This window comes from Aethalodelphis obliquidens, unplaced genomic scaffold (assembly GCF_003676395.1).
Source record: "Aethalodelphis obliquidens isolate GAN/ISIS:26980383/991018 unplaced genomic scaffold, ASM367639v1 scaffold36, whole genome shotgun sequence".
Lineage (NCBI taxonomy): Eukaryota > Metazoa > Chordata > Mammalia > Artiodactyla > Delphinidae > Aethalodelphis > Aethalodelphis obliquidens.
The window spans coordinates 18,049,564-18,065,433 of NW_020837980.1; the positions used below are offsets into that span (position 1 = coordinate 18,049,564).

The following is a 15,870-nucleotide window of genomic DNA, read 5'->3' on the forward strand; positions in this document are numbered from 1 at the left end:
CAGTGGAGAGAATGCCACAGCTACGGATGGCTGCCTTTGACCTTCAGCAAGTTGCCCAACTCCCAGCCAGGCTGCCACAAGGAGAAACACCAGAGCTCCTTCAGCTGGGCACTTCCAGCCAGACTCTATTGCCCCTGAGCTACGTTGCCTGGCAACGAGAGGGCAGGAGAAAAGCAGGGATGTAGGTTGATAAGAGGGCAGGGAGGGAATCACGGTACCTGGAGAGACAGGGCTGAAGCCATCTGAGGGCTTCTAGTCACACAGACACCCACACCCAGCACGTGGAATGTTAATTAGCCTCAGAGGGAGGGCACCCTGGGTGTGAACCTAGAAAGCAGGAGACCAGAAGTTTACAAACACTCATTCTTTCCATTTTATTATTTTAAAGATATTAATAATAAAAGAAAAAGGGGGAAAAATCCTACTTCTTAGATGAGTTAGCAAGGCAGGAGGAAAAAACGGAAAAACTGCTTATAAAAACCAAGGAAACCATTAAAGGGTATGGGGGGTGTGGGGAGAAGCTGGTAGAAGTCCCATGCTAAAAACTAAACCACGGCTTTAAAAGGGGCCATAAAATAGTTTATAGGAAGGTCTAAAAAGCTGCACTGAGATGCCGTCCAGGCGTAGGCTTGTAGCAGCTCCCAGGCGAGGAGGGGCTGCAATTCCACGAGGCCCACCCACTGCCCCCCAACGCGCCGCCCATCAGCGCATCGCTGGGCAGGGGCTACCAAGCCAGAGAGAGGGTGCTGGGTGGCAGACTGCAGGCCAGGGCGGCAGCTAGAGTGGCAGGAGGACTTTTGATTCCAGTCACAGGTACGGAGCTTCAGTTTCCTCCCAGGTTGAAAGCCTTACTTCAGACCCGTTAAGTCGTGGATGGCTATAACCATCCCTGCTCTGGTCCTCCGGCTTCCTGCCTTCCCACACTCAGAGCCCGCTTCACACTGCAATAAGGATGAGCCCCCTAGAACACAGATGGAATCATGCTGCTTAAAACTTTTCAACATTCCGTTGCCAACAAAGGAAATTCCAATCTACTTAGCATGGGCATTCGATGCTTTCCACTGCCTTACCCTGGTCTACTTTTCCAGAGTCATCTCCGTCTTCTCCTACCAGCCCCCAATGACCCTCCAGTCCAGTCACTTAAACCATATACCATTCTCCCCAAAGCCATGAACGTTTTGCTCTTCCATGCCTTTGCATGTTGCTGTAATTCCTCATTTGGCTTATCGTCCAAAGAGGCCCTATTTACCCTTTTTAAAATACACAGAAATAAAATTTTAAATTTGCAAAGGAATACAGGCACACAATTTAATTTCTTCAGGTGCAGAAGACTTAAAATGTAAAGAAAAATCTCTTGCCCCCCTCTTCCCCCTGCCCATGACCTCTCCCTCAATTTAAACCCCTTTCACTCTTTTTAAAATTGTATCTCCTCATGGTACATTCATTTCTCTAGGAGCTCTTTCTGGATTTCTAGAAAGTTCTTTCTTTTTTTTCTTTTTTTAAAAATATTTATTTATTTTTGGCTGTGTGCTTCGTTTCTGTGCGAGGGCTTTCTCTAGTTGCGGCGAGCGGGGGCCACTCTTCATAGTGGTGCACGGGCCTCTCACTATCGCTGCCTCTCTTGCTGCGGAGCACAGGCTCCAGACGGGCAGGCTCAGTAGTTGTGGCTCACGGGCCTAGTTGCTCCGCAGAATGTGGGATCTTCCCAGACCAGGGCTCGAACCCATGTCCCCTGCATTGGCAGGCAGATTCTCAACCACTGTGCCACCGGGGAAGCCCTAGAAAATTATTTCTTAATTTAGCAATTTTGCATAGCTTTTTTTTTTTTTTTTTTTTTTGCATTCTGGCTCCAATAAATGCATGTTTAGCACACATGAAACATACTAAAATTTTTATTTTCCTGGTGGAAACCATAAATCACTTTAAGTTACAAGAAGAAACAATGTAAGATAAAAATTAAGAGTTCAGGCTCTGAAGTTAGTCTAACTGGGTCCAGATCGCTAACTTCAGCTGCCTTAACTTTCTGTGCTTATGATGTCTTTATAAATGGCAGAAGATACACATTCATGTTTCCTTCAGCTATAAAATCTGTACTGATCTCTCCTTAGACCTGCAGCAAAACTGTCATTATGCATTTCTCATCACTCCTGTCCAGGGTTGCACGTACTGCTTCCAGAATCCTGTGTCTCCTCCTGGCTTGCTTTAGTCCTTCATTTTTTTGTGGGAGTGTGTCCTCAAAGGACTTCCTTCAAAAGATGTGTGGAATTAAGCTTTTTCAACACTTCACTGTCTGAAAATGTCTCTTCTTCTGCCTTCAAAATTCACAATTTTTTGCTGGACATAGAAGTCCATTGAAAAGTAGTTTTCCTTCATAATTTGAAGTATTTCATTACAGTCTGTCATCTAGAGTTGCTTTTTCAAGACTTTGGTGCCCATTTATTTGTGGGTTATCATTATTTTTTCTTCATTCCTCTCTCTCTCTCTGGAACGATTTAAGATCTCTCTTTTAATATTAGTGTTCTGAATTTTTAAATGTTGCATTTGCTGTCTTTTATTCATTATGGTGAAGAGTAGGTGAACACTTCTTTCTTAACTTTTGTATCCTTACACTATGGGAAATTCTCTTGTAATATTTTTCTGTAATTCCTTCTCACTTTTTTTTTTTTTTTTTTTTTTGCGATACGCGAGCCTCTCACTGTTGTGGCCTCTCCCATTGTGGAGCACAGGCTCCGGACGCGCAGGCTCAGCGGCCATGGCTCACGGGCCCAGCCGCTCTGCAGCATGCGGGATCTTCCCGCACCGGGGCACGAACCCGTGTCCCCTGCATCGGCAGGCGGACTCTCAACCACTGCGCCACCAGGGAAGCCCCACTTTTTTTTTTTTTAAATCTCCTATCAGCTGGATGTTGAGCCCCTGGGTTATTCTAAATGTTTTTATTGTTGTTGTTGATCATTTTATACTCTTCGTCTTTTAATTTTCTCTATTTTATCTTCCAGCTTTTTAATTAGCCTTTTCATAGCCTCTTCTTCTTGTTTAATTGACATGGTGTCTTCATAAATGTCTCTGTGGATACAAATTAGTTTCTCTCAAGCTCCTTATTTACCCTGAATTATCTCTTGTATTCCTGTGAGATTATTTCTCTATTCCATGACGTTTCTTTTCATGTATCACAATTCCCTCAAGTAAGTAGTCACTGGTGGGAATTATTAAAGCTGACCGTGAACTCAGTGTGCCACTGTTGACTACTGGGCTCCGTTTCAGGGTGAATAGAAATGGATCCCAGATGTGGCATTATTGCCCACACTAAAAACAGGTTGTTTGATTTCTTTAGACAAGAACGAAACTGTGTTGAACCCAAGTTCATGTGCCCTACTCACAGTAAGGCCAAACAAATGGAAACATCACAGTTTGGAGCAGAGAAAGGTTTATTCCAAAGGCCAAGCAGGGAGAACAGGCAGATCATGCTCAAAAGACCCAAACTCCCTGCTGGTTTTCAGAGGAGAGTTTTTAAAAGCAAAATTTGGGGTGAGGGCTGTGTGGTGCACGACTTTCTTCTGATTGGTTAGTGGTGAGGTAACAAGGCAGTGCTCCAGGAATCTTGTGCTCAGCCTGAAGTTACCTGGGTGAGGACCTTAGTTCCTATAGAAGAACTCAAAGATTTGTATCAGATTGTTATGTATCAATATATCCCTTGAGGAGGAGCGATCTCCTTGCTTGGTGCCCTGTAATAAATGCTATACTTTCCTTCGCCATAGCCCTGTGTCAGCGGATTGGCTTTGCTGCACATCGGATGAGTGGACCCAGGTTCCATGTGGTGACCGTCCTACTTCTTATAATCCACACATCACATAATTGCCTATCTTCTGAAGACTCTCTCCATGTTCTCTACATTATTGGAAGTTTATACCAGTTTTTATTCCTTTGCTGTCATGTCATGGGGCTCAGAAAGTAAAGAAAATAAATATGGTCCAGGAAACCAAAAACAAAAATGACAATTCTAAAAGTTTCCAGAGAGAAGGTATAGATCCCCTGAAAAGAAATGGGAATTTTTAATATCTATAATAAATGTTGGCCAAGAAAATAACTTTTTCAGCATTGAAAGACAAGAACCTTCAACCTAGAATTTTAACACCAATTAAACTGTTTAAAATTTGGGACTAAATTAATGATATATCAGGCATACATAAAACTTCTCTTAATATTCTCTTGGAAGAAGTACTCCACTAAGAAGAGAATTAATATAAGAGGACGCTATGAGACTTACGTTAATTAAGAATAAACAAATAAATACCGTATAAATTTTTATTTTTTTCTAAAAAAAAGAAGCAAAAAAAATGAAAGTTAAGATATGGAGCAGAGAAATAGAATTGAAGAAAACTTACGGAGTGTTTTTATAAAACATAGATAAGCAGGGGATCCATACCTAGATATATTATAGTGAATTTAAAAAGTGCTAAATTGTATGTGGAATCTAAAAAAAAACAAGAAATGATACAAATGAACTTATTTACAAAACAGAAAGGGACTCACAGACATAGAAAACAAACTTATGGCTACCAAAGGGGAAAAGGAGGGGAGGGATAAATTAGGACTTTGGGATTAAAATAGACTCTCTACTATATATAAAATAGATAAACAACAAGGACCTACTGTATACCATAGGGAACTATACTCAGTGTCTTGTAATAACCTATAATGTAAAAGAATCTAAAAAAGAATAGATATACATGTATATGTATAACTGAATCACTTTGCTGTATACCTGAAACTAGCACAACATTGTAAATCAACTATATTTCAATAAAAAAAATTTTTAAAAAGAAGAATGTGAAAAACTACAATTTCATACAATGGCATTTTACATGACTTAACTAAAAACTAATTAAAAATTTAAAAATAAACAAATAGCCCTTAAAAAATAAAATAAAGAGACAAGTTGGCAAAGAATAAATTTAAACCTTGCATAGATATATAACCGTTACAGAAGTTAAAACGTCAATCACTTTATGAGGCTCATAATATATATAACCTTGATTCCAAAACTGGATAAGAACAGCACAAATTATAGTATCTACATATGTAGGTAATTATATACCTAACACATACAAGAAACTCTTGCAAATCAACACGAAAAAGATAAGAAACCCAAAAGAAAAATGAGCAAAACTTGCAATACACAGTTTAGAGGATGGATGCCAAGGATGAGATGAGATATGCATTTCTAGGAAGGCCTAGAAATCAGCAAAACACAAACTTTTAAACATCAATATACTATTTTATACACTTACACGATATACAAAGATTAGAAAGCTGGGTAATACCAAGTGATGGAGAAGACTTGGGGAAATAGACTTGTCTGTGCATTTCGGGAGCAGCATTAAACAGGCACAACCATTCTGGAAAGCAACCAAGTATTCTTTGGTGAAGATGAAGTATTCATATACCTCACGCCCAGCAATTCCCCCATGCTGGGTATGTGCCCGGGGAGGCTCTTGCAGAAGTTGTAGGAACACAGGTCCAAGGGTACTTGTCCTATCCTTAGAGACTGTCCTGTGTGAGTCAGGGATTGGCAGCTGGGGGGAGTGGGAAATGAGGGAGGGGGCAGAAGAGAAATAGGAATGATAATCAGGGATAAAAGGGAAAGGCAACCAAGGTAAAACCAGACTGTGACCTTGCACAGCCTGTTAATGAACTGACGAATGTGTTCAACTCTGCATCTGAGGATCCTATCATGGGTCAAGGGACTTGTGGTAGAAAAATAAATGAGTAGCTGCCACCTGACTTCTTCATTTGCTTTGACCAAATAGGTGAGCTGTGCAATGGATGTGACCTACCCTTGCCTTGACCTTCCAACAGTCTCCCTCCCCCCATCCATTCAGCTGGCCTCACCCTCTACAAACAAACCCCTCCCCAGGCCTCAGTAATCTCCAGGCTTTGGGTTTCCCACCCAAATCTCATTTCCTTCCTTAGAACATTTGTGGAATGGGTTGCTCAACCCCTGAGGAACCCTGCCCACTTCACCTGGAGTCACATCAGAGCAGTGTCCCCACTTGTCCCCCGCACTCACCAGAGCCTCGCTGCAGCCATATCATGGGGTCTCGGACCCTGGTGCGGAAGAAGCCCTAAGGAACTAGATGGAGGACAGATCCTGTGCTTTCTGGGGAAAATAAGTTGTTTTCGCAGAAATTACTTCTGCAACTTCCTAGGCAATCAACTTGAGCACCTGGATACAGAAGCCCCACCTCTCACAGATAAGGATCAGAACGGACTTGTTGAAGTGACGCAGTAACACAGAAAGGCAGCACAAAGGTGAACTCTAAGAGCTGGAGAAGTTACAAGAGACAGAGTTGCTTATGGGACCGTTTCTTGCCCATATGCCTGCATCAGACTTCTCTTTCAGAGCAAATCCTCAGTTATGTTTCCCCTAGATTCCTATTCTATGGCTCTTGCCTCACCTGGTTTCCCGGCAGACACATACTGCCCCATCGTTCCATCTCCTGCAACCCACCTGCTGTGGGCACCCGCAATCTGGGACTTCACCAGACTTCAGACCACAAAATGACCCTAAATCCTTTTCCGATTGTGTGTCCTCAGCTACCAAATAAGCTGGCCAGTCAGCAGTCCTCACGAAGCTTCTCCAGTGGGCAAAGCAGCACCCTGAGCCCTTAACAAGGAAAACTATAGAAATAGAAGTTATAGGCACTGCCCTTAAAAAAATGTGAATTAGTGCCTGCGGGTCACCCGTCAAATGTGAGCCATTATCCTCAGCACTTGCATACATTTTCCTTCATTTATCTTCACAATGACCCCAGCAGTTGAAGCCCCATTTTCTCTGTTTTCCAGACGAGTAAACGGAACCTCTCTGAGGCTGAGGAATGTGTCTCAAATAACAGCTGGTGAGTGACAAGTCCAGGACTTCTGACTCCAAGCCCAGGCATTTTTCACAGCACCAGAGTTGCATTAAAGAGAATCCATCCTACTTGCAAATACAGAGCGCTGTGACCTGAAATAGACTCAGAACATTTGCAAAAGAGCTTGTCAACAAGAACAAGTGCATGAAAAATGAACCCCAAGCTCGTGTGTTCTGGTCTCTCTGGATGACAGGGGTTCAGCAGTGAAAGATTCGGAAAGGGGGTTCAACCTTTGAAATCTAGTTTGAAAGGGGGCTATAGATCGGCAGGGAAGAGAAAATAAAGTTGGAATAAGCACCTTCCCTTAAGGTTACTTAGACACTCCTACTGCTATGAAATGAATTTTCCAGTCTGTCTCCCTGAGTAACCGGAATCACGCTGAAACGTGGCAGGGTGAATTTAGGTCAAGAGCACAGAGATATTTCTGGTGACGAGGTGGTTAAACACCAAACCATTTCATTAAAGGAAGTGGTGAAATGTAGACTTTTTTTTTCCCCTCGGATGATTCTGGCTTACTCCGTTTGGAGACAGGAGCTAGGATACATGAGCTCCGGAAACCTCATCTGAAAATGGCAATCCTGAAACTATAAGATAACTTTATTACACTGGCATAAAAAGGGTTCAGGGTGAGCCACACGATAAACTATTACTCAAGCCCAGACCCTCCCAGAGAGCTGGTGCGGGAGCTTCTCACCCTTCCTCCCTGGTTCCCAAACTCCAACAAGCATGAACTAGAAAGGGCCTGAGTCACCGGGTCACGTGACTGAAAGTGCACACGGCGCCTCTCCACTGTTGGCAGGGCCACATGAAACCAAAGTAGCCGGTGCCCTGCGAGCCAGGGAGTACCAGACGCTTACAGGTTCATGTCACGAAACACCCCGGGGCTGCCATCCAGCCATCGGAGTTTTAGAGAAAAACCATCCTTGGAAATATTTCATCCCAAGGCACACCGGCCTGGCTGCAAGACCAGTCTAGTCAGCCACGTACTTTACTGTCGTTCACATTTGGGGTCTGCTGGACCCCGCAGGCCCGGGGTTGCTGCGGAGAGCTCAGCATCACTCCCCGTTGCAGCGTCATTCACTGTTTTTCACAGAAGAGGACGTTTCCATTCCTACCTGTTCGGGTGTGTGTTGGTCAGTGAGTTGATTTAGTCGTGTAGTTAGTTGGTTAACTGATGGGTTAGTTGGTTAACTGATGGGTTAGTTGGTTCATTTTGCAAAGGGCACAAACCACCTCCAAGAAAATGATGTTGTTTCACAGACTCGTTCATGACTTCACTGCCCCTGTGGGAAATCAGAAAAGACCTTGAACAGGAAGTCCACCTGAAGAACATTTTCTCCTGCTCTGTGATTTCTGTTTTGCTACGAATGATGGACTCGGAGACAAGTTAGGTTTAGTCAGACCTTAGGAATCATCTAGCCCAATCTCGTTTTCCAGGAAAAGAAGCCCAACCCAGGAGAGATGGAGGAAGTCGCCCAGGTCACACATCTGGCCAGTGCCCTTCACCTGGGAGTGGACCAGTCCACATCCAAGGTGAAGGAGGAGGAAAGAGGCCATTTCCCGCTTGTGTTTCAAGTAACACCGTACCCTTCACCTGTCCGTGTCCCAAACACCACCACCATCACCAGACACACACACCTACGTTGCCTGCCCTACTGCTTCTAAGAAATCACTGAGTCTTTCATTTCCAGGAGATTTTAAATACATAGGCACCATCGTTTCCTTCCAGCAGAAATGGGAATGACTTCCTGGCCACAGAGGGAGGGGCCGTCCTCAGCAAAGCTCAGGCTGGGTGGCAGGTTTTGTGTCATCCACCTTTTATTTTTTTCATTCTTGCCTCCCAATTCCCAGAACCCACCTCCTCAGCTCTCAAGTGGATCAGCTGGGTGTAGACAATGAGGGTGGTTGAAAGAGCCGGGGTTTTCAAATCAAAAGGCCTAGATACTAGTATCAGCTGCATGGCCTCACTCAAGACATTTAATGATTGGCATTTTAAACTGGCAACAGCAAGGCCATGGTGCCGTGAGAATGCAATGACATCATATTTTGGGAAAGCCCTTTTGAAATGGTTATGAGAGGGAGTGTAAGGGATTTTCATCACTACCTCCAAGCTGTCCCCAGCCTGATCACGCGAGTAGAGTTCACAGCCCAGCTGGGCTGGGCCAGAGGCTGGCCTGGGGATTGGGAATGTGGTCTCTCCCACCTGTGTACCCAGGAAAGAGCCGCTTCCCACCATCCTCAGAGGGGACGTGGCAGGGACACAGGGTGGCTGGAACCCAGAATGCACTGGGGCTGCTCTCCTGTCTGCCCCTGAAGCTGCTGTGTGTGTGTGTGTGTGTGTGTGTGTGTGTGTGTGTGTGTGTGTGTTTGGTTCTCACGGCTTCTGGAGTATTTTAAAGAGGCTGTGTCACTGCTGGCCTGGCAGACAGGCAGCTTGCTCTAAGGCAACAGCTCATTTTTTTTCCCAGCCTGAGCTTGTGCAAGTGGAGAATATCAGGGATGTGGACGCCTCTTCCCTCTTACTTCATGTCCTTCAAGCAGTGAGTTTCTCCCTCCCACTCCACTATCTTCAGCAGTCTTGACAGAAAAGTCTCCTACCTAACTAACATGAATGTCTCACCGCCCTTCGTCATCTCCAAAGACTTTGTTCCTTCAAGAAAAGGAGCATCCCTTTTTTTTTTTTAACTTGGAAGCAATGGTATAGATTTACCCATGACGATGATGGAGGTTCAGAGCAGCCTTTTTTACCAAAGGGGAAAGGTGGGGGGAGGGATAAATTAGGAGTTTGGGATTAACATATACACACTACTATATATAAAACAACCAACAAGGACCTACTGTATAGCACAGGGAACTCTACTCAGTACTCTGTAATAACCTATATGGAAAAAGAATCTGAAAAGGGATAGATGCATATATAACTGAATCACTTTGCTGTACACCTGAAACTAACACAACATTGTAAATCAACTATACTCCAATATAAAATAAAAATTAAATTAAAAATTTTTTAAAAGAAAGAAAAGAGCATCCTCTTTTATACAAGTTAACCACAACACCTGTTTCGTCACAATGCTCATTTCATCACTCAATGAGCACAGCAGACCCCACCTTCAGTTTCTCCTTTCCACAGACTTTTTTCCCTCTGCCTATGAGCGTATTCAGGCTTCTAATAACTTGAGAAATGTTCCTCGTTGCTTCCTCCATTATTTTCAATCCTATTCTTATTTTCCTTCTGTTGCCACACTTCTTGAATCAGTGATCTTTAGGAACAGTGTCTTCTTTTCCTAAGATTTTGCTGCACCTCATGCCCCATAGAAGCTTTTCTCCCAAAGGTCACCAAGGAGTTGTCTAAAGGTCAGTGACTGATTTTCAGGCCTCAGTCTTCCTCTGCAATGTTGATGTTCCACTCAGTGGGATTCATTCGCCCCATGGCTCCTCTGAACGACCTTCATCTCTGTTTCTCTGCCGGATCCCATGTCTCCCTAGTCAACTCCTCTTCCTTTTACTGCCTCCTAATATGGACATTTGTTCTCAGGGCCTCTGCTATTCTATTTATTCTCTTTCCCTTATTAATTTCCTTCACTCTCTTAGATGGATGTTTGTTTCATTCTGAAGACATGTCCAAACCCCCCTGTGGGAGGGTGGAGGAGGGATGGAAAAGTAGAAGGCTAGCTAAAAGATGCTGGGCTTCTTGCTAAGGTCATGAAAACCTTCTAAAATTGACTGCTGTGATGGTTGCCCATAGCTTTGAAGAGTCTAAAAAACATTAAATTGTATACTTTAAGTGGAGGAATTGTATGATACATGAATTACATCTCAATAAAGCTGCTAAAAAGTCAAAAGATGTCTGTAAGGAATAAACAATTGGAAAACTTAATGAAAAAAAATCTCATTCATAAAATCAACAGAATCTGGAAAATGAATTGTACAAAGTCTTTATTTAGACAATTACAACATTGAGGTACGTAAGAAAAGACCTGAATGAATGGAGATATAAAACATGTCTGTGAATGGAAGATTCAATATTGAAAAGAGGTTAATTTTCCCTGAATAAATCTATAAAAGAGATGCAACTCCATTCAAGTATTTATTGGATCCTAAAATTCACAAGTAAGGGAAAGGGGTTAAAAATATCCAAGACACTCCTGATAAATAAAGTGAAAAGACAAGGCTTGCCCTACCAGAAATCAAGACTTAACTATAAAGTCAAATTACTGAGAGTGTATTAGTAGGGGATGGACAAAAAAGCCAATAGAAGAGAATAGAGAACTCAGAAATGGACTTGCATATAAATTAAAACTTGATAAATGAGAGAAATGACCTTAAAAATAATCAGTGGAGATTTTTAAAGAAAAGATGGCATATTTAATCCATCAATGATCCTCATATGATTGATTACCCACAAAATTATGTCTCTGTCTTCCACCAACCACAGAAATAAATTCCAAGTGCATTAAAACATAAATTTGAAAAGAAAACTTCACAACTTTTAGAAGAAAATTGGGAGAATTGCAGAAAATAAAATATAAATCATTCATAAACATCTTAAAACCCATTATCAAAGAAATTCAAATAAAAAGTAAGAAGAGGGGCTTCCCTGGTGGCACAGTGGTTGAGAATCTGCCTGCTAATGCAGGGGACACGGGTTCGAGCCCTGGTCTGGGAGGATTCCACATGCCGCGGAGCAACTAGGCCCGTGAGCCACAACTACTGAGCCTGTGGGTCTGGAGCCTGTGCTCCGCAACAAGAAAGGCCGCGACAGTGAGAGGCCCACGCACCGCGATGAAGAGTGGCCCCCGCTTGCCACAACTAGAGAAAGCCCTCGCACAGAAACGAAGACCAAGCACAGCAAAAATAAATTAATTAATTAATAAACTCCTACCCCCAACATCTTAAAAAAAAAAAAAAAGTAAGAAGATATTTTCACATATTAGGTTCTCAAAAATATTTTCCTTGGTAATACTCAATATTGGCAAAAGTATGATTCCATGAACATTGATATGCTGCTGGTAAAAGTATAAATTACAGCTAACATTCAGAAAAACGATTTGGCAATTTGGATAAAAATGTCCATAATTTTTCACCTTGTTATTATACTTCTAGTTAACCATCAGGAGGAAAAACAGGAATGTAATAAAGATTTGTGTTCAGAGATGTTATTTATTGCATTGTTTATAAAAGAAAAGAAAGAAGGAAAGAAACAGCATAACTACCCAAAATAAGGAAATGTTTAGGGCTTCCCTGGTGGCGCAGTGGTTGAGAGTCCGCCTGCCAATAAAGGGCACACGGGTTCGCGCCCCGGTCCGAGAAGATCCCACATGCCGCGGAGCGGCTGGGCCCGTGAGCCATGGCCGCTGAGCCTGCGCGTCCGGAGCCTGTGCTCTGCAACGGGAGAGGCCACAACAGTAAGAGGCCCGCGTACCACAAAAAAAAAAAAAACAAAACAAAATAAGGAAATGTTTAAATAAATTATAGATTATAATTTATTTATAAGATAGACTCTTAGCAGTCATTCACTTACAATGATGTTTATAAAGAATTCTTAAAGGTATTGTGAAATAAGTGTGCTGTAGGGTTAAGTAGCAATATACGGTATAGACCTGCATTACAGTGTTATCCCCACTATGTAAACATACGCAGGGATCCTCGTTACCTACATAGTCATTATACAAGTCTTCAGAGTTGCAAGATTTAATGAAATGAGAGGGAGTCTGGAGAGCTGCACAAATCACGTGTGAAGCCACTAGCAAATAATTCAGAGTTAGATCCATAGATAATTGAAGGTAAAGTTGGCAAGGGTGATGATAAGATGGGCCATGCAGAAGAGAATAAACTGACTAGCATTCTGAGAGGCCATTGAGGAAACTGATGAACTCTTCAAATGTTTTTGCAAAATTGGTCCTCTTTATGACTGGGTTACTTTCAACCAGGTTGCTAAATTTAAAATCTGAAATACTTTTTCCCTGAACACGAGTATCACATCAAGTTCTGTTTTCAATCCAGTGCTTTAACTTCTCCATCTCTTGCCATAAAAGGCTATTAAGAGAGCCGGAGACCCTGGTGGTGCAGTGGTTAAGAATCCGCCTGCCAATGCAGGGGATCACCTGCCAATGCAGGGGATGCATGTTCGATCCCTGGTCGGGAAGATCCCACATGCCGCGGAGCAACTAAGCCCGTGAGACACAACTACTGAGCCTGCACTCTAAAGCCCGCGAGCCACAGCTACAGAGCCTGTACGCCACAACTACTGAGCCCGTGCACCTAGAGCCCGTGCTCCGCAACAAGAGAAGCCACCACAATGAGAAGCCTGCGCACCGCAACGAAGAGTAGCCCCCGCTCACCGCCAACTAGAGAAAGCCTGTGCGCAGAAACGAAGACCCAATGCAGCCAAAATAAATAAATAAATACAATAAAATAGAAAATAAAATATTTTAAAGAAACAAACAAGCAAACAAAAAAAGAAAAACAAAGGTGGTGGTCAGTGGATGGAAAAGTGTTAAAAAAAAAAAAAAAAAAGCCCGAGAACTTACTTTGCATCACTTCCCTGCTATCTCCTTTCACAGAGAGAGATGCAGAAATTGTTGGGCTACACTACTGCATTCTGTATTGAACATTTTGGGCTAAGTTGTACAAAGAAAAATGGAGTTTGGTCAAGAGATGGTGTATCCTTTTCTTGAACGTAACTGCTAAATTTCACTCTTTTGATGTCCTTAAAATCCCTGAGTTAGGTGAGAAAAGAACTGTCAATATATGTATAAGCTAAATAATGTTGAAATCTTCCTTATATATTAGGAGATATATATATATTCATATAATATATACAATATAATAGATTGTATATTAGGAATGATATATTCCTTACATATCATTACTGTAAGACACGACACGCTCAGAAAATAGAAGAGTTCATTTAAATAGTAGAAATAAACAGAAAGGAAAAAAGTAATAGAGGTGCTGGGGAGAGGTACTCAGGTAGCAGCCTACTGAATACTAACTAATACTACTGAATACTCACAGCTTACCAAAGCGATTCAGACACAAATTTACAGATGAAATCTAATTCTCTGAACATCTGCTCAGGAACCCTCACAGGCCACCCACAAAAAGCAAGAGCATCCTTTTTTCTCCCCTCGGGGGTGGGGGAGGAAGACTATGAATAATAGCTTCTTAATGCAGGAAATGGAAAAATAAAGTAGAACAAACGCTTGGATTTGGGGTGGAATGAATTAATGATACTTTATATTTCCTATGCATTGTGGGTAAAAGTGGTGAAACAGACAGATCAAATGAGGTTATCTGAGGGAGGTGCATTATTTGTATTCTGCCCCTCTCTGTCTAGGGCTTGAGGAGACTGGTAGTCCCTCTGAAAATAGTAACATTCTATATGCATCAATGTTTAGAAGAAGGTAAGAAAAAAAAAGAAAGAGAGAGGGGGGAGGGAAGGGAGAAAGACAAGAAGGAATTTCAGTTAAGTGTATTTCATTTGTAGAATCGGTTTCCTGGAGGGGGGAAAATAACAAGACAAAATATTGGTTACCATTTGATTAAATTCAAAAAAACATTTATTGAGTACTTGCTCTGTGCTAACTCGTGCTAGGCGCCAAGGAGTGTCGCGTGATAACCGGAGTGAGTAGATCTCTACATGAGGGATGTTCATGTCCTCCTCCCACTGTCACCTGCTCACAAAGGATGGTCTCGATTTTATCCCATCACAAGGCAGGAATCCACAGCAGGATGGAGCCCAAACCAATGCCAGTTCCCTTGGAGCAGGACCCATCCAGGGGAGCCTCAGAAGGCAGGAATGATTCCAGAATTCATCTGGGTCTTTCAGAGTCGACCTTAATCTTGAGGTATTGTCCACTCTAAAGGTGGTCTCTGGCCATCCTCACAATTCACTCTGTCTTCTCACTAACTTCTAAACCAGCTAGGTAGGAGCTTTGGGGAATGAGTCAAACCAGAACAGAATGTTTAGGGAGAATGTATAAAGCGTTATTGATGTCTAGGTGGGTTACTTGTGGCAGGTTACTCTCTTCCCCAAGAAAGAACAAAGGTGCTGTAAGTTAAGGAAAATCATAGTGGCTGGGGCTGAAGAAAGGAGGCATAGGGTCTGGGGAAAGCTAGGGACCCTGGGTTTGGGAACCAGTCACTATCTGTGCACTCACTACTAAATAAATTCTTCAACTTTTCATGTTTCTGTTTTCTCAAACTCTGAATGATGACAATATTACCTATGTCACAGGGTCATCTTGATGATTAAATGAGATAAGAGACTTGAACATTCTGCAAATGTCTAACACAGATGGTAATTAACATTTATAAAATTATGAGAGAGATATCTGAACAGGTGAAAGAATCCGTTTCTTAACAGCAGGGGAAGTGAGCTTGAGAGACCATACTTCAAAGAGAGCCTCTGGAGACAAAGAAAGGACTAGACTCAGAAAACCGAAAGGAAGCATCTGGCTTGATACATGCATGACAGAAGCTATCCAACTAATCAGACTCTGCTCTGTAATTTGGGAACCTGAGATTATATTTGTATAATCGTACTGAGCCTCAACTCTACGTGCTGTCTGTGAGAACTATAAGCAAAGAACATCAGGAGGCAGCCCAAAATCCACCGCTATCAAGGGCTTTAGAGGCTGGGGAGTGTTGTGTTCTAGAAGCCCTGAACATGCGCGGGAGGGAGCTGGCCACTGACAGCAACCTGGCTATAGGCCCACCACACCGTCATCTCCATCCTGTCTGAAACTGTCCTCCTGGGGCCAGCCTGAAGCTGGTCCAGATTCCAAGTAAATTGGGATGCAAAGTGCCTTTCCCTGGACAATCCAGGGAGACTTGGTGTTACTTCTTGGTTCCCAGTCCTGGGTTTCTTTCCCCCTTGTCTTTGTTTAATTTTGCCTTTTACCCTGTTGCATCTTTTTTTTTTTTTTTTTTTTTTTTTTTTTTTTTTTTTTTT

General features: G+C 42.5%; 1 long non-coding RNA gene across 4 annotated transcripts; it reads right to left on the reverse strand.

Annotated features, from left to right (window-relative positions):
• Nucleotides 1–359: 359 nt before the first annotated feature.
• On the reverse strand, nucleotides 360–8,751 carry LOC113632410 (uncharacterized). Of its 4 annotated transcripts, XR_003437797.1 has the most exons (4): nucleotides 6,068–8,751; nucleotides 5,445–5,573; nucleotides 4,383–4,471; nucleotides 2,800–4,029 (listed from the first exon to the last, which is right to left on the reverse strand). It is a non-coding gene; the product is annotated as an uncharacterized LOC113632410 (long non-coding RNA). The 4 variants fall into 4 exon arrangements; XR_003437794.1 differs by lacking the exons at nucleotides 2,800–4,029; nucleotides 4,383–4,471 and adding an exon at nucleotides 360–961 and having other exon boundaries at nucleotides 6,068–8,712; XR_003437795.1 differs by lacking the exon at nucleotides 4,383–4,471 and having other exon boundaries at nucleotides 6,068–8,714.
• Nucleotides 8,752–15,870: the final 7,119 nt, after the last annotated feature.